At 42.6% G+C, this 22,158-nt stretch overlaps 1 protein-coding gene and 1 pseudogene across 7 annotated transcripts in view; one reads left to right on the top strand and one right to left on the bottom strand.

Moving 5' to 3' along the window:
• The window catches only part of SSX2IP (SSX family member 2 interacting protein), a 75,135-nt gene that overhangs the window by 45,844 nt on the left and 7,133 nt on the right, over positions 1 to 22,158 (bottom strand). Inside the window, exon 1 of one of the 6 annotated variants that reach the window (XM_080657787.1) lies at positions 8,792 to 8,837. The exons of 4 other annotated variants lie outside the window; for them this stretch is intronic. The gene's annotated coding sequence lies outside the window, so the exon portion shown is untranslated. Of the gene's footprint in view, positions 1 to 8,791; positions 8,838 to 22,158 lie in introns of those variants that run through there. One more of the 6 variants, XM_080657784.1, reaches the window with a different exon arrangement.
• On the top strand, positions 2,047 to 2,556 carry LOC308241082 (large ribosomal subunit protein eL6-like; annotated as a pseudogene). The gene has a single exon. The product of its transcript is annotated as a large ribosomal subunit protein eL6-like (transcript).

Consider the following 22,158-nt stretch of genomic DNA (forward strand, 5'->3'; position numbering starts at 1 on the left):
TGGTTCGATTCCTGGTCAGGGCACATGCCCAGGTTGCAGGCTCGATCCCCAGTAGGGGGCATGCAGGAGGCAGCCAATCAATGATTCTCTCCCATCATTGATTTTTTTTTTTAATATATTTTATTGATATTTTACAGAGAGGAAGGGAGAGGGATAGAGAGTTAGAAACATCGATGAGAGAGAAACATCGATCAGCTGCCTCCTGCACACCTCCCACTGGGGATGTGCCCGCAACCAAGGTACATGCCCTTGACCGGAATCGAACCCGGGACCCTTCAGTCCGCAGGCCGACGCTCTATCCACTGAGCCAAACCGGTTTCGGCCATCATTGATGTTTTTATCCCTCTCTCTCTTCCTTCCTCTCTCTGAAATCAATATTAAAAAAAAAAAAGACTGAAAGATATAGATATGACTATTGAAATGAAAGGATTCTAAAACCTGTAACAAAATGCACTGTTGCTCTTAAAGTTGAACATAAAATCCCTAGAAGATCTGAAGACAGATATCCTTATAAAAAGCACACTGGGCAGTGGGTTAACTTTGTAACCATTAAATTGGGGTGGGGGGCAAGATCAGAAGGAAGCAGCCATGGCACCTTTCCAAATCCTTTGTTTTTCCTTTCAAGATGCTTGAAAATAAGACACACTAAGTGTCCTAAGTGTCTTTTCTCCTCATACAGAAAGATCATCCAACATCAAAATGTGTCTACTGCACATTCATTGTTCAAAATTATAATTTAAGTCATTTCCTCTTTCTCTCCAGTGTCCACAGGTTTAGACAATGAATTTTTGCCTGTCTTATTAAGAACAAAAACTACAACTGCAAAATAGGCAGGTGTAAAACTCCATTTTAAACTGCTATGAAACAAAGAACTTACTAACATTATATGATTTCACACAATCCCGAAGTTTCTATGTCCTCTTCTGCTCAATGATGCAACTAAGTATATACTATAAGGCTTGTGATAAAAGTTACCCAACCACCAGTTTTTCCAAGAAAGGAGACTTAATAAACCCAGAATTAAGTTTCATATCATATACACTGAGTGGCCAGATTATTATGCGTTCAGATATATATATATATATCTCCCGGTGCATGAATTCATGCATGGGTGGGGTCCAGCCAGCCTGGCCAGGGGGAGGGGACATGGGCGGTTGGCCGGCCTGCCTGCTGGTCGAACTCCTAGTAGAGGGGACAATTTGCATATTAGCCTTTTATTATATAGGATATACACTGAGTGGCCAGATTATTATGCATTCAGAGATCATAATAATCTGGCCACTCAGTGTATATATCCTGTTATTATATATTAAGTCATTGCAAATCATTATACAGTTTATACAGTAGACATGATTATCCATGACAAGTCATGTAAGAACAAATTTGGTTATGCTAGCATTGTTACTATAGTTTCATTATACAAGAAAGAAAAAAAGTTAATAATGATTCATGTTTGGGTTCAAGCAATCTGTAATCCCAAATTCTCTCTATATACCAGTGGTTAGGAAAGCTGCTCAGATTCCAAAATAGGTCAAAATCACAAGTGGAATTTATGAACAAAAATTGAAGCTTAATGAATTTAAACATCTTGTAAACATCATTTCATTCATCTAAGATTGTTAGGAAACAATTTTAAAATATATTAAAGCAAATAACCTATAAAGTATTTCAAAGTAAGAACTCTTTCTCCTCTCTCTTCCACTTTGCAAGGGTGATGAAAAAAAAAACAAAAAACTGAGAAGACAGACACTAATGAGAAGAAACCTGAACCAAGAAGGCTGATGCTGGCGGCAAGGTTAAGAAGGTTAAGAAGTGTAACCTCAAGGCCAAGATGCCTAAGAACGGGAAGCCCCACTGCATGCGAAACCCTGTCCTGGTCAGAGGGATTGGCAGATAGTCCTGATCAGCTCTGCATTCCCGAAAAGCCATGTACAAGAGGAAGTATTCAGCAGCTAAATCTCAGATTGGAAGAAAATTCTTGCTTCTCTCACAAAACCAGTTGATGGTGACAAGAATGGTGGTAACTGAGTGGTCAAATTTTGCAAAATGCCTAGATATTATCCTACTGAAGATGTGCCCGAAAGCCGCTGAGCCAGGGTAAGAAACCCTTCAGTGGGCATGTAAGAAGGCTGCAGGCCAGCATCACTCCCAGGACCATCCTCACTGGACACCACAGAGGCAAGAGGGCGGTTCTCCCGAAGCAGCAGAGCAGTGGCCTGCTACTTGTGACTGAACCTCTGTCCCTTAATCAGAGGATGAAGCACACCAGAAATCTGTCATTGCCACCACCACCAAAATTAGTATCAGTGGTGTGAAAATCCCCAAATATCTCACTGACGCTTACTTCAAGAAGCTGTGCAAGCCCAGACAGCAGGAGGGTGAAATCTTCAACACAGAGAAAGAAAAATATTTGAGGTTACAGAGCAGCGCAAGGTTAATCAGAAAGCCATGGACTTGTACATTCTGCCAAAATCAAAGCTGCTCCTCAGCTCCAGGGCTACCTCCGCTCTGTCTCCTCTCACAAATGGGCTTTTTCCTCACAAGCTGGTGCTCTAAATTTCTTATTAAATAACTGATCTACTTTTTTAAGTGTTGTGTTAGATTTATTTTCTTTTTTAATTATATTTTTATTGATTTCGGAGAGGAAGGGAGAGGGAGAGAGAGATACCAACATCAACGATGAGAGAGAATCATTGATTGGCTGCCTCCTGCGCACACACCCCTCCCCCACTGGGGATCAAGCCCGCAACCCAGGCACGTACCTGGAATCCTGACCAGGAATCGAACTGTGACCTCCTGGTTCATAGGTTGACACTCAACCACTGAACCACGCTGGCAGGGCAACTGATCTCTTTTTTAAAAAAGCTTTCCCCTATTCAGAGAGACATAGTCTTGTTCCTTACTGGTAGATAACATGTATATAGGCATCTAATAAAGTTCCTCATCCCAAGTATTTCTCAATGTACATTTCAATAAGGCTTCATAATAGAAAAATCTCACCAACTGCAATAAATCTGTAATCGTTTCAGGAAAACAACACATGTTATCTTACTATTCCTGAAGAACTACACCGACTTCCCTCTTTGTTGCTACAGGTCCTAAGTACCAGTGCCATATACCCCAGCTGCAAAATAAGCAAGGGTACTCTGGTTTGTTCTGGGTAAAATGATTTTGAAGAACATAAGAACTACCTAGTAGCATTTTCTAGGTTAGAATCCTGACAGAAAATTGGGAAGCAGCGAGACATTTAAACTTAATTGTAGCTTTTCTAAAAGAAAATAGTTACTAAGTTTCATAAATTTATCACGTTTTATGTCAAAGAATTTTCTTTCATATGTTTTTATCTATACTATAGACAGGAAACCTGAGCTCAGGGAAGTCAATAGCACTACCTGAAGTCACATTTCTAACGGGTTGTGAAACCCGAACACACACCTCAGTCTTCAAACTGTGCTCTTTTCACTTTATCGCTATTCAACCTTTCAACCCAGTATATTCAAATCTATCAATCTATCTACCTTCAAAGTAGACTATAATAAAAAAGATTTTCATCAAGTTTCTTTAAAAGACTGAGTTCCCATAATTTATTTTAATTATTCCATTTCTGAGCATACAATTTTAAAGGAACTTATCTACTACTAAAAATTCAGGCACGCATATAAACTTTTCTGCTATGCCACAAACACCAGCCTTTCTCATTTATACACGCTTTGTTTTGAAAAGGCATAAAAACAATTCCCAGAAATGAGATCAATTACATAGAAAGTTTAATAAGGATGGAATAACTTTACCATCCTATCTAATAAAAGAATAATATGCAAAATTAACCATCACTCCAGTACACCCACAAGCCACGCCCACCAGCCAATCAGGAGCGAATATGCAAATAAACCCAACCAAGATGGCTATGGCCACAGAGAGCAGGAGGGAGGCTTGGGTTTCCCCGGCAATGGAGGAAGCCAAGCTTTCCGCCTGCCCTTGCCGGCCTAGGCCTCCACTCAAGGCTACAAAGTTTCAATGATAGAAGATACATAAATCCAAACAGAAATGGCGGCAGCCATGGAGCTAGAAAGAGCAGGAGGCTAGGGTTGCCCCCGGTGATGGAGGAAGCCAAGTTTTTTGCACACCCTGGCCAGCCCAGGCCTCGCTTAAGGCTACAAAGTTTCAATTATAGAAGATACATAAATCCCCAAAAAAATGGCTGCCGCCACGGAGCAAGTAGAAGGCTTGGCTCTGCTCCAGGCTACAAAGTTTCAATTGTAGAAGATAGATAAACCCCAGATACCAGGGCCTCCGCTTGGGTCTCCAGGGGGCGTGGCTGGCCTGCAAACCACCATAGGCCCCTCGCCCAGGCCGCCCCACGCCCCAAGGGAACCCCCACCCTGATCCGGGACACCCTTCAGGGCAAACCAGCTGGCCCCCACCCGTGCACCAGGCCTCTATCCTATCTAATGAAGGAGTAATATGCAGATTGACCATCAGTCCAACACACAAGATGGCTGCCCCCATGTGGTCAAAGATCCTGCCCCCATGTGGACACAAGATGGCTGCCACAAGATGGCCTGCAGGGGAGAGCAGTTGGGGGTGACCAGGCCTGCAGGGGAGGGCAGTTAGGGGTGACCAGGCCTGCAGGGGAGGGCAGTTTGGGGCTAACAGGCTGGCAAGGGAGCAGTTAGGCATCAATCAGGCTGGCAGGGTAGTGGTTAGGGGGCAATCAGGCAGGCAGGCAGGTGAGCAGTTGGGAGCCAGCAGTCCTGGATTATGAGAGGGATGTCCGACTGCCCGTTTAGGCCCGATCCCAGTGGGATCGGGCCTAAACGGGCAGTCGGACATCCCTTGAGGGGTCCCAGATTGGAGAAGGTGCAGGCTGGGCTGAGGGACACACACCCCCGTGCACGAATTTCTTTTTGTGCACCGGGCCTCTAGTTTTCTATAATAGAGTAAATATTAAGACAACATCAAAAGTAACTTTATAGATCTTTAGTAAAAAATTTGTGGTTCAGATTAATTACACCTGTTTTATTTTTCCATCAGAGACGTTCCTTGGCTGGTTCTTCCTCTTCCTTCTACCCAAAGACTCAGGGGTTCTGTTCTCTATATGCCTCAATCGCTTGTAGGATTTTGGAAGAGGCAGCCTCTAAGATAGTCCTCAATTATTCCTGCTCCCAGTATCCATACCTTTGGGCTCCTCTGCTCCTTGAATATGGGGTGGATGTCGTGACTAGCTTCTAACAGTGGATGGAGGACCTAGAGAATGGAGTTTCCTGGGATGCATGGAGGGGATGATGGTGGGTGAGCTGGGCTTTGAGGAAGCATTCTTTTGGAAGAGAAGCATACAGGCTGGAGTGAGTGTGCCATACATTTAGCAGCTCATTCCAGCTCTACCATGTAGTCTTTAAGAACCACACATTTCACATTTCTGTATTCTCCCCACTCACCTTAATAGATGGAATGATCAATGAATACTCAAATAAATAACTGATGATAAATTAACATGTTCACTCCAGCAAACAAAAGCAGATAAAGGAAAAGACCAATGGAAAGGATGCAAAAGATGTGTCTTTTATAAAATGTACTAGAGGCCCAGTGCATGAAATTTGTGCATGGGTGAGGTCCCTAGGCCTGGCCGGCAATGAGGGCTAATCGAGGCCTTCCGGCTGCTGGCCGGGGCCTGCCTTCCTGCTGACTGCTGACTGGGGCCTGCCGGATGGGGGGAGGGATGGTGGGAGGTTGAACGGCTGCGGGAGGGACCAGGGGAGGTTGGCTGGCCGCAGGAGGTTGGCTGTGGGAGTGCACTGACCACCAGGGGGCAGCTCCTGCGTAGAGCATCTGCCTCCTGGTGGTCAGTGCGAGTCATAGCAATCGGTTGTTCCGGTTGATCAGGCGTTCTGGTCACTTAGGCTTTTATATATATAGACTAGAGGCCCAGTGCACGAAATTCGTGCATGGGGGGGGGCGTTGTGTCCCTCAGCCCAGCCTGCACCCTCTCCAATCTGGGACCCCTCTCACAATCCAGGACTTCTGGCTCCCAACCGCTCACCTGCCTGCCTGCCTGATTGCCCCTAACCGCTTCTGCCTGCCAGCCTGATCACCCCCTAACCACTCCCCTGCCACCCTGATCGACGCCAAACTGCTCCCCTGCGGGCCCGACTGCCCTGAACTGCCCTCTCCTGCTGGCCGGTCACTCCTAACCTCCCTCCCCTGCCGGCCTGGTCACCCCCAATTGCTAACCCATGCCAGCCCAGTTGCCCCTAACTGCCCTCCTCTGCCAGCCTGGTCACCCCTCACTGCCCTCCCCTGCCGGCCTGGTCACCCCTAACTGCCCTCCCCTGCCGGCCTGGTCACCCCCAACTGCCCTCCCCAGCTGGCCTGATCCCCCGCAACTGCCCTCCCCTGCTGGCCTGATCCCCCCCAACTGCCCACCCCTCCTGGCCCAGTCACCCCTAACTGCCCTCCCCTGCCAGCCCGATTGCCCCAAACTGCCCTCCCCTGCCGACCTGGTCCCCCCCAACTGTCCTCCCCTGCAGGCCTGGGTCCCCCCCCAACTGCCCTTCCCTGCCAGCCATCTTGTGACGCCATCTTGTGTCCACATGGGAGTAGCCATCTTTGACCACATGGGGGCGGCCATCTTGTATGTTGGAGTGATGGTCAATTTGCATATTATCTCTTTGTTATATAGGATTACTCTTTATCCCCCAAATCTCTCCTAACACATCAACACACTGAAAGAGAGCTCAGCAGAAACTTAAGTAATATCATGATTACAAGATTTCCTTAACATTGTAAACTATTTTAAGTGTTCGTTTTAAGTTCACTTGGAATTCAAACTTGAGAAGGTGCAATTGCTACCTAATCAAAATTCTAAAACAAACTTCACGTGTCAGAAAATAACAGTTTTCCATTATACAGGAATGTGGTAACATTGTACCACCTGGGCTTCTAAGTACTAGACAGGATTTTTCACAAATAGCTGAAGTCTGCTAAAATCTCATAAAGATAGAGCTACCAAATTGTTGGGTTAAAAAAATAAAATTATTAAAACTAAGTCTTTAAACATTAGTCCTATCTTATAAATCCTCCTATATAATAAAAGCCTAATATGAAAATTGTCCCCTCAACCAGGCGTTCGACTGCTCGCTATGTGTGCTGACCACCAGGGGGCGGGACGGTTCATGGCAGGGGTCGGTGACGCGGCACAGGCAGTGGTGGTAGTGGAGGCGCTGCTGGCCCCAATGGGCCCCAATGAGAGCGGGACCGCGGTGGGATGGTGAAGCAGGTGAGCGGGCGGCACCAGGCCAATGTGGGTGCGAGCAGGAGCGTGATCTCACCGCCAATCGCCCCGCAGACAGTGCCCAGCGGCAGGGGGTGGGGCCACTGCCTGGCTCCCAGGTATTGAGGGAGCCGGGCATGGGGCCCAGCCCCAATTGATCGCCCTGCAGGCAGGATGGTAGAGCAGGTGAGGGGATGGCTCCAGGCCAAGGCGGGGTGTCACAGGGGGCTTCGAGGCTGGGGGGTGCAAGCTGGGCCCCAATCCCCCCAGGCCACCCCAAGGGACCCCACCTAAGCACTAATTTGTGCACCGGGCCTCTGGTTTAGTTATAAAACTTGAGACTGTAGTTATCAGCATACTTTAAAAGGTGTTATTATTTTTAAGACTCAAATTATGATTATTTTAAAAATTAATTCACCTTCTACTATAATTTTATTCCAAAGGTGACTCTATATAGTTTTTAGTTCCATTACAAATGCCTCTGCTACCTTAAATAAAATCCCAATTCAGACATGCATATCAGACTAGAAACACAATGAAAATTCAACCTATAGAAAAATCTACTTTTTACAAATTTAAAATCTAAATGATTTCATCTGAGTGGCATAATTTAATAGTATAGCTATTTTCCACAGAAATAAATTATTCATAAATTAAATTTTAATATATATCTGAATGGTTGAGACTCAAAATCTGGTATTAACTTAATCATCTGTTCCCTTGCTGAGCTTGTGGCCATGAGGAGGATTGTGGTTGGAAAGGCTAGTGCAAACAACGCAAGCCTCACAGGCCTGGGTCAGACAGACTGCGGTCACATCCTGACCAAGTCTCTCTGAGCTAGCTTCCTCACTTGGAAAACGGAGTGATACGATCTACTCTGTAGTGTGGCTGAGGGTACATAATGAGGTAATGGGTAAAAAACTAAGCACAGTGTACCTAGGACACAGGGGACTGATTTAACATGTGCTAGGTGCTGTTCTAAATGCTCTGCATATATTATGGAAGTCAGTCCTCACAACCACCCTATGTATTACATTATTTCCTTTTTACAGATAAGGAATTGAGGATAGAAGGTTACGTAATTTGCCCAAGTCTTAGAGCTGGCAAGTGGCAGAGCAAGAGATATTCCCCAACCCAGACTCCAGAGCCCATTCTCTTAACCATCACGTGCTGTGGCTTCAGTGGATGCGAGGCTCAGGAAGCAGTATTTACTACCACCACGTATTAAATCAAATCTCCCAATGGAACAAAGACTGCACAAAATAGTGTGAAGACACAAATTATGGTAAAATAATTCACGTGTATCCCTTTGGACTAAGGGATACAATTTCAGTGAAGCTCCAAGCCAGAATTTGCCATTAGAAAGAGACCCTCTTAAGGAGTAGAAAGCTACATTAAATTCTTTATACACACCCTTAAACCAGTTATTACTACAGTAAAAGAAACAGTATGCTGTAATGACTAAAAACACAGGATCCAAAGTCAGACCACCTGGTTTCAAAACCCATTCCCAGCACTTACAACGTTAGTGGCCCTGAAAAGATATCTCTGACTTCATTTACCTCATCTGCAAAATAAAAGTAAAAGAATCTTTACCTCAAAGAATAATAATGTGGTTAAATAATAAAGTTAGTTGCAAAATTTACTTAATAACTTTATTGAATAAGTTTATGCATGTTAGCTATTATTAGATATTTTACTAATTTGCAAAGAGTTCTGTGATACTTTAAGTAACTTTTAAAAAGCTGCAGAATAATATCTAACATGATCTTATTTGGTCTTTAAAAATTATATATGGTTATATATGCACAGGTATAAATTCTGCTCTATAAAAACAGAAGAACAGGAAAAACTGGGAGCCACCAAGCTGGGAGTAGAAAAGGGAGGGGCAAGGGCAGGACCTTCATCCCTTTTTTCATTCATTTTCACACACATAAAACTATCATGGACAATCTTTACTTTTTGTGTATCTTCCAAATTTTCTATAAGTGAATATGTTTTTCATGTTTTTAAAAGGAAATCACAGGGATAAGCAAAGGCAATAGGGATGAATAGTACCAGTCACAAAAACCAAAACTATTGACCGAATAGCTTGAGTAATAAAGACTACATTTATTTCCAGATTAATCAGTTAACCTACAGTACCTTAACACAAATAGCCCTGTTGGGCAAAACCTGGTTAGAAAGTATACAAATGTCCCAGCATTATTCAGATAGTTATATAAAGGAAATAGAACATTACCAGGGGTCAGTAGTTTGTAGTTTTAGATGGGAATCTCACAGTCTACAAAAATTTGAAATGTGTAAATCCTTCCACTGATCAATTGTACTTCTAGGCATCTATTTACCACATATTCAATCACATACGTGAGCAAGCATGACATACGATATTGTTGACTGTAGCATTATTTGTAATGGCAAGAAAGTGGAGACAATCTAAATACCCATCAATAGAGAAACAGTTAAAAACCAGTATGTGTCTATGGTCCAGCCAGAAGAAAAGGTACTCTGGGATTACTAAAGTGGAGAAGGGGTACTCTAGGAGAATTAAAGTGAGGTAGATCTGTATGTAAAAAGTTATGGATAACAAGAATAGTATGATTTGTGTGTGTGTGTGTGTGTGTATATGTATGTTTTTTCTAAATCAAACTATCTAAATACATTTAGGAGAAAGGTCTAGAAAAGTTACTGTTATCAATGACATACCTGGGGAGTGGGACGGGTGGGTGGAGTGAGAGGTGGACCAGGGCTTTCTTCTTCCATAACACACCTTTATACAGCCGGAATGTTTTAGAAGCATGTATTATTTTGTAAAATATTTAGAGGCAGTGGGCTCATGCAGAATTAATGAGATAAAGTGTGTGAAAGTTCTCCCACCTCAATACCAGACAGCACCCCTGCCCTTCAGTAGAAATGTCAGTTTTGACAAATGATAAACTCTTTGCACCAACCAATTACACAGCTAGCACCTATCACACACATTCACACAGACGGTGAGCAAGGATGACGCAGGCTTCACACGGATACCCTGCTGTGTCAGAGCTTGTCTGCGGGGATCCAGCCCAACAGGGAGGCAGATTTGCCCCCATATAGTGAAGAGCAAAGACACAGAGTACTGGCCAACCTACCAAAGGTGTACTCTCCTCAGTTGTAATCTAAACTTGATAGGAGGAAAGAAAGGGGAAGACTGCCTTTTATTTATAATTAAGATTCTTTTCAAAAAAGAATGCTCTTAATCTATGAACCTCTATATAAGGTGCATTTTTCTGCTTCAAGAGAGCAGCTCATGAAGTTACATAGCTATGTACTTAGAGTCTATGTCACACCATCTGGTATTTCCTTATAGACTGACTTTTTATTGCTAATGTTTTCATCTGTGTTGGTCTTGGCTCTCCAAATAAACGGAGTTTTTCAGGGCACTGTCATTTCAGGGGAGCTGCACGGGCACCGAAAGAGCACCAGACCAAGTGGCAGGGCTGTGTTCTCGGTGCCACTTCCTTCACTTACTGCGCAACCGTGAGCTGGTCATAATTTCTTTGGTTCTCAGTTTCCACATCTGTAAAACCAGGAGGTCAAACTATGATCTTTAAAGAATCTTCCGTTCTATGATCTATGATTTCTACACTTCTCATGAGACCTAAAATGGAATTGAATATAGCTATTTATATCAAAATTTCTTCACATTTTTAAAACAGAATGTGCACACAGTCTTCCCGATTGCATGTTTAACTAATGAGATTCTACTTAATTTTAACAATAGAAACGAAGTTTATTTCGTTCCATTTACTTGGAACAAGTTAAAGCATATAAAAACATATAGTAACTCATTACATCTCAAAATACCTCAGTTATTTTTCCCCTCCTACAAACGAGGAAACTGAGACCCACAGAGTTTTCCTGCCCAAGGTGACATAGCTAGAATTGTGACAAAGCCAAGAGTCAAACCATGGCAGTCAGCATATTTAATGATCACACCCTGCTGGCTTTAATGTAGGAGAGGGGGCAATATACATTATGTGAGCTGCTTTTTCAAACTGCACACACACACAGGTACTCGCTTCTCTATCACCCCACCTTGAGACTAAATTACAATCAGACAGTAACTATTTCAACTGAGTAACTGGAATATGAACTGTATAAAAGCAGACAAAACATTAAATTCAAATAAGCAATTCAAAGGAAGCCAAATTGCCAGGATTTCCCCCAAACTACCTTTCCCTTCGCTTTGTGCTTCCAGACACTTTGCATTAACCCTATTACAGTACAGATCTAACTAAAATGAAACCCCCTTCTCCACCTAAACTGAGTTTCTGGTCCGCAGGCCTGTCATTGTACTGTTTGTACCCTGCTTTATTATGAGATATCATTATTGACCGATGGCAGGACCCCAATACAGTTTGCTGAATGAATGTCAATGAAGTTCAATGACATATTAGTGGAAAGCATGCTATTATAATATTATGATAAACAAGAATCAACTCTTTAGCCATGCTGAAACTTACAAGGGCTTTTTAAAAATTTTGAATATATTAGGGTGACATTGGTTCACAAAATCATACAGGTTTCAAGTGTACAACTCAAAACATCATCTGCACATTGCATTGTGCACCAATCACCTCAAGCAAAGTCTCTTTCCATCCCCATTCCCACCCCACTTTGCCCACCTCCACCTACTCCCAACCTCTTTTCCCTCTGGCTATCACCACACTGTTTGAATCTTGACTGGTGCCAGCTTAGAGAAACAGTGTATGAATCAAGAGCATGGCAATTTACAGACAGTATAACAATTTCAAATTCTTCCACGGCAGAGGAAAAAATAGCAGCAATCATACTCTTACATGAGAATTACTAAGAACAAAAAAGAAACACTGTCTTTAAATCTAGTTTACTTTGTAAAGTTGAAAGTCAACCAAGTCCAAATAAAATAAAAATCAAAAACCATTTACTGATATTTCATTCCTAAAATAAGTAACAGATAACAAAATCTACTAAAGGAAATGGAAATAACAAAGAAACTTAAACAGTGTTCGTTAATCTGTTCTGTAATAGTTTAACCATCTTTCTGTAATAGTTTTTTCAATGTTTAGCCCAAATTCAATCACTGGTTACAGTTCTCAAACTGCAGTTCCAGGACCAGGAGCATCAACAGCACCTAGGAACTTGTTAAAAATGCAAACTCCCAAGTCCTACTTCAGACCTACAAATTCAGAAACTCTGGGGGCAAAACCCAAAAATCAGTATTTTAACAGACTCTCATGTGATTCTGATGCATCAAGTTTGAGAACATGGTTGCATGGTTATAGTCTATAGATTGTGGTTCAGTCTAAGTTAGTATTCTGTTTATGTAGTTTACATTACGGAATGCCAAAAGGGTATTCTTTTCTAAGGGTGCTATAGAATGGATTCCAATAATAATTTAAGTGTTCCAAAGTACTAAATGAAGGTTGAAAATGAAAATCCTAGGGAACACCTGACTAAGGCTTATTAAATACTAGAGGCCTGGTACAGATTCATACACTGGCGAGGTCCCTCAGCCTGGCCTGTGCCCTCTCACAATCTGGGACCCCTCAGGGGATGTCGGATAGCCGGTTTCGGCCCGATCCCCACAGGCTCGATCCAGACAGGAGGGCGCCCCCAATCCCATAGGCCTGATCCCCACAGGCCTGAGCCCTGCAGGTCTGATCCAGACAGGAGGGAGCCTGATCCTGTGTGTTGAGCATCTGTCCCCTGGTGGTAGTGTGCATCATAGCGACCAGTCACTTGGGCTTTTATATATATATATATAGAGAGAGAGAGAGACTAGAGGCCTGGTGCACAAAATTCATGCACTCAGGAGGGTCCCTCAGCCCGGCCTGCGCCCTCTCACAGTCGGGGAGCCCACGGGGGATGGCCTCAGCTGTCAGTCGGACATCCTTAGCGCTGCTATGGAGGTGGGAGAGACTCCTGCCACCGATGCTATGCTCACCAGCCGTGAGCTGGCTTCTGGCTGAGTGGCACTCTTTCTGTGGGAGCACACTGACCACCAGGGGGCAGCTCTTGCATTGAGCATCTGCCCCCTGGTGGTCAGTGCATGTCATAGCGACTGGTCAACCAGTCGACTGTCTGCCCCTGGTGGTCAGTGCACGTCATAGCGAGCGGTTGAGCAGCCTTATGTCATTAGCATATTATGTTTTGATTGGTTGAATGGATGACCAGACAACCAGACACTTAGCATATTAGGCTTTTATTATATAGGACTAGTGGCCCAGTGCACGAATTCGTGCACACTGAAAGGGAATTAGAGGAAATATTTTAATATTGCTATTTGCCCTTTCTCTACAAGTGTTAGAGATGAAAGAAAATTAGTAATATGTATATGAAAATAATATATAAATTAATAAATAGTAACAACATGATATAACAACAAAGACATGATATAAAAACAACAAAAACATGATATAAAAACAATGATACAAACAATGGCTGATAAATTGATTAAACTTATTTTAATATCTCCCTGTATACATTAAAAGTGAAAACACTTTCAGAGTGCTTGACTAATTTCCCTTGTGATGAAGTATTTACAACTTTAACATCACACGCTCTTCAAACATGAGAGAAAGCAACATATAACTGACCATGTCCGAAAATGGGTTCAGGTAGGAATATTCCTATTCTATCTAGTTTGTCCTTGTGATTTATTAATAGTCATCGCAAATGCTAGAACTGTCTTCGGATTAATTTAAATGGGAGACCGGTGTCAGATGGGGACAAATCAATTCTTGGAATCAGAACAACCTCTCCTTCCGAAGATCCTGTTAATACTTCAGCTTCAATAATGTTAGGTTGCAATCTTTTGATAATAAATCTAGTACCATTACAAAGACCCCATTTACTATTAAGATTTTGCAATAGCATGATGATTGCACCTACTTTCAATTTTAATTTATGACACGGCATTCCCGAAGGAGTAATACTATTAAGAAATTCGATGGGAAGTTTTTCCTTTTCAGCATCATCTGTTGAGTCAATGGAATCATCACTCAAATATGTGTGAAAATCTCCATCGAGTATATCCAAAATTTTGTCATTTAATTTTTGAACGTGCTCATTTTTTGGACAAAGAATCGCACGTTTAGATATATTTTAATATTATCTATAGATATAGTATTTCCAAAGATAATAGATCCATTACAAATCATTGCACAGGGGATTTCAATAATATGCATTCCTAAATGCAAACTGCTATCAAGTTTGCCATCTCCAAGTTTTACTAACCATTCACTATAAGCAGAATCCTCTGATCTCATATTTGTTTTAAGAGACAACTTTCTGAAACATCCCCAAACATTACAGTACTTTAAACTCATTTGTATTATGGCTGATCGCATAGCATGCAGCACAATACTGAGACATTGTCGAAAATCCCCTCCAAGAAGGAGAACTTTCCACCAAATGCAACATTCAAATTCATAATTTCTTAGTAACCTATCTATGGCGTTTATAGCATGACTGGATGCCATGGTGCATTCATCAATAATGAGAAGTTGGGCCTTTTTAATGATTTTAGCAACTTCACTCTTTAGAGAGTCTAGAAACTGAAGTTTCAATTAAGGGAATTGGTAATTTATATTGACAATGAAAGGTTCTTCCACTGAGAAGTAAATCTGCAGCAATTCCTGTAGACACTATGGGTAAAACAATACCACCACGACCTCTAATATAACGTATTAAAACTTTATACAGATATGTTTTTCCACTACCTCCTGGACCATCCAAGAAAAAGAATTTGGGGTGTACAGTTAGATCTTCAATGGCTGAAGTTATAGTCTGAAAGGCTGCCAACTGTTCATCATTCAGAGAATTTATCAAAACCTCTGCCTGTTGTCGCTTGTACAATTCATCACATGTATTTCTATTCATTAATAAAGGACAGTCTGGAACTTTGAAATGTGAACATTTCATTCCATGCAATGTGAATACCTCTTGAATTTCATTAAGGATATGCATTTCAGAGTTCACACAGGGACCTTCTCTTCTTTTGTAATTTCCAACAAAAATCTTCAATAAAATGCGATTTATTTTCATCCCATAATTTGTCTGCATCAGAAGGACATCCAAACACACATATATGCAAAAAGTTGCTGCAGTTGTTTGGGCATATTAAGGATGATCACATCATCAACTGTATCTTTCCAGATAGTGTCATCGATTAATAACCCTCAATGGTTAGCAGCTTCACGAAATGTATCATAAATTACACCTCCTACAGTTCGCAAATCATCAAAACTTAACGCACCTTTTACATGCAGAAGCAAAAGTCTAAGGTAATAAATATCGTTCTGGTTCTCTAAAGCTCACAGTGAACAGTCTACCTAATGCTTCCCACCATTTTGGCGTTTTGTCCACAAAGAATTACTACACACATAATGTTGTGGAATCTCCCAATAATTATGCACATCAGAATCTTCTCTATTAAATAACAACAGAGCCATCAAAGTCGAGTTATGCCTTTTAGCTCTATCTATAACTTCAAAATCATCAGTATGATAATACAAATTCTGTTCATTTGGCAAATGAATAGCTAATCTTGTGATTGCATGAGATTGGTCATACATTTGCATTGCAAAAAGTCTTCAAACAGCCTCAGGAGCGCTCACATACCTGGAGTCAATGAAGTCCTGTACTTTGTCATGATTGATATTTTTTTTCAGAAATTTGAATATTTGCACAATTGTGCCCTTTATAGATGTATTTAAATAAATATTTGACACTTTTAATCGATGCGCAGACTTCAACATTTATATGACAGTTATACTTAAGGCACAAATACAGGTTATAAGGGACAATCCAAGTGTTATCGACAACTTTATTTCCAATAGACATGGTGCTACCAGATCTTCGTTTGTATTTGGGATATCCACCAATATTTCCAATGGTTGCACTTTGAAATTCTTTCAGATATCCCTTTGAACATTTTCCATTTCCCATAGAAGGGCTATTTGGATTTTGTATTCCACATGGTCCATGTATCATATTTGATTTTACAATTTGAAAAAGTCGAGGACACTGGTCTTTATCTGGAATTTCTGCCTTAACTATACAGTCAATGTCATCTTCTATTCGTAATTTGGATTAACTATCTAAATATCAATAATACATGAGCATGAGGCAGACCATGTTTCTGAAATTCAGTGACATGAATTTTAGCTATTACTTTGCCAAATAAATGGAATTTACATATATCATTTAAAAGAGCATTCAGCTTAATATTAAAAACTCTGGCTACCAAGTCAGGTCTGTTTTCAACTTTTTGCCAGTGTTTTAAATTGTTTATAATATCTGCCCATTTTGGGTTATGAATAAATCGGGCTTACCATACTTCATTACAATTGCCATAGCATCCTGATATCGCTGCTGCATATTTCTGGGACTACCCTCAAAAGATGATGGAAGTATTATCATTTTACCAATTGGCACACTGTCATTTTCAGATCTAGATGTGAGATAATACATCAAACCACTATATTTTTCAACTCTCAAGTTAGATTGGTTTGATTTAATGAAATTTATCCAATTGGCTTCCAATTTTGAATATGAATCGACAATATATTGTTAATTTTCCTGCATTTAAAGTAAGATTGAACATGTCCCGGATGGAGAGATGAAATCTGTAATACTGCATTTGTGTGATTCGTGTCCTTACATTTTGTCTAGTATTATTGTCAATTACACTGTCGTCTCTGAGTCTTAATGCAATATCTGTTCCCCAGCCTTTTTCACCATGTGGAAAAAGAAGAGGATATATCATGGTATCTAATGTAGGGAACAGGATACTGATTTGTTTCATTTTAGTGACATTCAGATTATTAAAATCTGGTTTACAATGAATGAGCAAGTCCCTTTCAAAAGGAGGTTCTCCATCTTTGTTTCTGAATATGATGGCAACCTCAGTTACATGGGGAGAATTATATCTACCTGGATCACTGTTACGATTGTATTTAATCACCACTGTTACTTCCGTGGGAGCTATAACTTTCATTGCTGCTTCAGATTGGGCTTCCTTTTCTACCGCATGTAGCATCTAGTATGATTTTGTTAACTCATTTATTTCATGCATGAGGTTGTGGATGTTGATCATGAGTCTTTCTGAGCAACCTTGGTTTTCTGGCATTGCTAATCTTTTACTCGTCGCTTCAGCTGTATCTAAAATATAGAGTTGAGCAAACTTCTGAGAAACACCATCCAAAGGATGTAAAGTTCCAGTACGGTGATAAACGTGTCCGTGTATTCTAAAACAGTATGGCCCATATACTGATGGTGATGCAATATTTGCACCCACTGAAGCAAAAGCAAAAGAACTAAAAATTTTCCATGAAATTTTTACTATCAGAATCTTTACCATTCATTTTTAAAATATGCCGGATATTCTGAAAAATGTATATCATTTGGACAAACTTTACCTTCGTTACAATATCGAGTAAATTTTCCATCAGATGGTTTTTCATCGGAGAAATTTAGTGATGGGCAAAATTGACATGTAACAGTCATTCCACCACAACTATGTTCGATAATTGCATCCTCATTTACTTCATTTTCGTTGTGAAGGCGGTTCCTACCAGTATTGGTAGTACTTGTTCTTTTTTTTTTTTTTTTTTTGCATCATTTGCTATTTTATTACAAATGTTTGGTAATTTAACAATTTTTGCTGTGGTTTGGATTTTTAATTACAATGTACATGAGTCCACACATTCTTACTGTAGAAGATTCAAACATAACAAGCCCACAGAAGAGAAGGCTACCCCCAGCCTTTGCCTTGTCCCTGCCCTCACTTGTGGTGACTTGTTATCTACTTCCTGTGTGCTGACAGGCATCCTGCTGGCAGGGATCGAGCCCATAATCTGGGCATATGCCCTGACCAGTAATCAACCAGCAACTTTTCGGTGCCCAGCATGATGCCCAACCACCGAGCCACGCCGGACAGGATTTTGCTTCTTTTCTACACACAAAACCATCCGTGTACTGACTTCTCAACATGCTTTCCCCCACTTTGTGTATCATACACAGCCTTCCCTAATAGGATATATCGACTGATTGATTGATCGATGGATATTTCACTCTTAGCAATTATTACCTTAACCTCTCTCCCCTTCACAGACTTTTGTTTCTAACGTGATACTTACACATAATGCTGGAATAAACATCCTTCACATATATACAACGAGTGGCCAGATCACCATGATCTCTGAACGCATAATAATCTGTACACTCAGTGTATATCCTATATAATCATCCTATATAATAAAAGGCTAATATGCAAATTGTCCCCTCGACCAGGAGTACGACGAGGTAGGCTGGCCGACCGCCCATGTCCCCTCCCCCTGGCAAGGCTGGCCAGACCCCACCCATGCACGAATTCATGCACCAGGCCTCTAATATATATATACTGAGTGGCCATATTACCATGCGTTCAGAGATCATAATAATCTGGCCACTTAGTGTATTTCTTTTTTTTTAAATTTAATAAATCTTCAGATTATTACAATTGTTCCTCTTTTTTTCCCCGTAGCTCCCCTCCACCCAGTTCCCACCCCACCCTCTGCCCTTACCCCACCCCCCGTCCTCATCCATAGGTGTACGATTTTTGTCCAGTCTCTTCCCACACCCCACACACCCCTTTCCCCCTGAGGATTGTCAGTCCACTCCCTTTCTATGCCCCTGATTCTATTCTATTCACCAGTTTATTCTCTTCATCAGATTTTTTTTATTCACTTTTTAGATTCACTTCTTGATAGGTAAGTATTTGTTGTTCATAATTTTTATCTTTACCTTTTTCTTCTTCTTCCTCTTCTTAAAGAATACCTTTCAGCATTTCATGTAATACTGGTTTGGCGGTGATGAACTCCTTTAGCTTTTTCTTATCTGTGAAGCTCTTTACCTGACCTTCAATTCTGAATGATAGCTTTGCTGGGTAGAGTAATCTTGGTTGTAGGTTCTTGCTATTCATCACTTTGAATATTTCTTGCCACTCCCGTCTGGCCTGCATAGTTTCTGTTGAGAAATCAGCTGACAGTCGTATGGGTGCTCCCTTGTAGGTAACTAACTGTTTTTCTCTTGCTGCTTTTAATATTCTTTGTCTTTTGCTCTTGGCATTTTAATTATGATGTGTCTTGGTGTGGTCCTCTTTGGATTCCTTTTGTTTGGGGTTCTCTGTGCTTCCTGGACTTGTAAGTCTATTTCTTTCACCAGGTGGGGGAAGTTTTCTGTCATTATTTCTTCAAATAGGTTTTCAGTATCTTACTCTCTCTCTTCTTCTGGCACCCCCATAATTCTGATGTTGGTACGCTTGAAGTTGTCCCAGAGGCTCCTTACACTATCTTCGTATTTTTGGATTCTTTTTGCTTTTACAGTTGAGTGTTTTTTGCTTCTTTGTATTTCAAATCTTTGACTTGATTTTTGCGATCCTCTAGAATGCTGTTAGATCTCTGTATAATATTTTTTATTTCAGTCAGTGTATGTTTAATTTCTAGTTGGTCCTTTTTCATATCCTGGAGGGTCTCGCTAAATTTATCGGCCTTTTCTAGGAAATTCTTGAAAAACCTTATAACCGTGGTTTTGAACTCTATATCCAGTTGTTTGCTTTCCTCCATTTCTTTCATTTGTGATCTGTTTCCCTGTCTCCGCATTTTGGCTGCTTCCCTGAGTTGATGGAGTGGCTTTGTGTGCTAGGTGTCCTATAGGGCCCAGTGGCTCAGCCTCTCCAGTTACCTGAGGTGGACACTCTTGGCACACCCCTTTGTTGATTGTGTACACAGTCTTGTTGTAGTTAAGCCTTGATTGTTGTTGGTTTCACTGGGAGGAATTGAACTCCAGGCCAATTGGCTGTGAAGATCAGCTGTATCTACACTGGGAGAACTTCTGTGCTGGAGACACCCTTATGAGACAAGTCTTGCAAAAGCCTCTGTGCTCAGCTTGGATGGGGCGGAGTCTCAGGGCAGAGCAGACAGCATTGGTTTCCCATCAGCCCTGCCCTATGAGGCCCCTGGGTCTCAGTGTCCCTTGGTAATCGCTGCAAGCACCTCTGAGAGAAAGCCGCCCTCGAGTTTCGCCCACTGCCAGACAGTCCAGTTTCTCCCCGAATGAGCCCAGGTCCCCAGAGTCTTGCCTGGAAATGGAGTTCAGTGCAGTCGGGAGCCTCCGTCTCCCTCCCGCTTGAGAAAGCCAGCCGCACACCCAGCTGCCCGCCCTCTCCACGTGCCTTGGTACCTCTCCTTTCCGGAGTTCCTCTGAGTCTCAGTGTGCTTTTCTCTTTCCTGACAGTCCAGTTTCCCCCCGTATGAGTCTGGGTCCCCAGAGTCTCACCCAGAACTGGAGTCCAGCGCAGCTGGGAGCTTTTGTCTCCCTCCCGCCTGAGAAAGCCAGCCGCACACCCAGTTGCCAGTCTGCACGTCTCAGTACCTCTGCCTCCAGAAGCTCCTCCGAGCCTCAGTGCGCTTCTCTCTTTCCTTCTAGTTGTAGAATTTCCACTCAGCCAGCCTTCCTGTGGTTCTGGATGATGTCCGTTTTGTCTTTTAGTTGTAGTTTTGAAATTGTTGTGTGAGGCAGCAGTGTAGGTGTTTACGTATGCCGCCATCTTGGTTTTCTCGGTAGTACTTGTTGATGGCTGTTCTTCAGACACAATCTGTCGATGACACTGGCTTCTTTTGGCTTCAGAGGCACATTGTGCCAACAGTTGGTCTTCAGACATATTCCGTTGACCGGTGGAGGGATGGGTGGAATCGGGCTCCCTCCTCCCTCCTGTCAGGGTCAGCAGTGGGGAGTGGCCAATTGGGGGCGGGGATGGTGGGGGAGGGGCCTATCAGGGCTTTCCTTCTCCTGGCTGCCGGCAGCGGGCCCCGCCCCCACCACTGTAACTGTTTGCCATATGTGTGGCACCCCCCCCCCCCCGCCACTAGTTGCCTCCTTCTGCAGGCGAAAGGCATGGGGTATGACCGCTTGGCTGGCCTGGGCCTCCCTCTACAAGGTGATAGCTGGCCGGCCCCACCCACCCACCACAGCGTTGCTGGCCGGTGGGCCTCTCTCTGTGGGGCGATGGATTACAGAGCCCCCAGATTGATGCCTCACAGAGGGAGGCCCCACCCACCGCCACAGTGCCGCCAGTTGGGTAGCCTGGGCCTCCCTATTTGAGGCAATCGATGGGGGGCTCCATGATCCATCATGGCGCACAGGGAGGCCCTGCCCACTCAGCCAGGACTCCACCATTGGTCGCTGCCCACAGGGAGGCCCTGCTCACCTGGCCTGGGATCCGCCATTGATCGCCACCCACAGGGAGGCCCTGCCCACCTGGCCTGGGGTCCGCCATTGATCACCACCGACAGGGAGGCCCTGTCCACTGGCCGGGCCTCCGCCATTGATAGCTGCCCATAGGGAGGCCCTGCCCACCCTGCCGAGGCTCTACGATCGGCCCTCGCAGCTGTGGTGGTTTGCTTCAGCTCTTGTGGGGGCTTGCCTCAGCCCTTGCAGCCCCAGCTTTGTCCAGAAGGTTGTCTGGAAGGATGTCCGGAAGGTCTTTTGGCTATCCGGTCTAATTAGCATATTAAGCTTTTATTATTATAGATTGGAGGGTGGGGAGAACCTTAGAAAAACAAACGGTATGGCAGCTGAAATTCATATATCCTATTCATATATTCTACAATTTCTAGTTATAAATCCAAGAAAAACCTCTTCCATGTTTACACCAGAATGTGTGAACATAAGCAGCAGCCCTCTTCACAATAGCAAACTAGCACAAGAGCATAACCCTGCAAGCAACCACACACCCCTCAACAGGAAAATGGAGAGACTATGGATTTTCTGCTAAACGGAATGTCATGTAGCAATCAGAAAATTTCAGTTACATACAATATAGA

This window comes from Plecotus auritus, assembly GCF_963455305.1.
Source record: "Plecotus auritus genome assembly, chromosome: 2".
NCBI lineage: Eukaryota > Metazoa > Chordata > Mammalia > Chiroptera > Vespertilionidae > Plecotus > Plecotus auritus.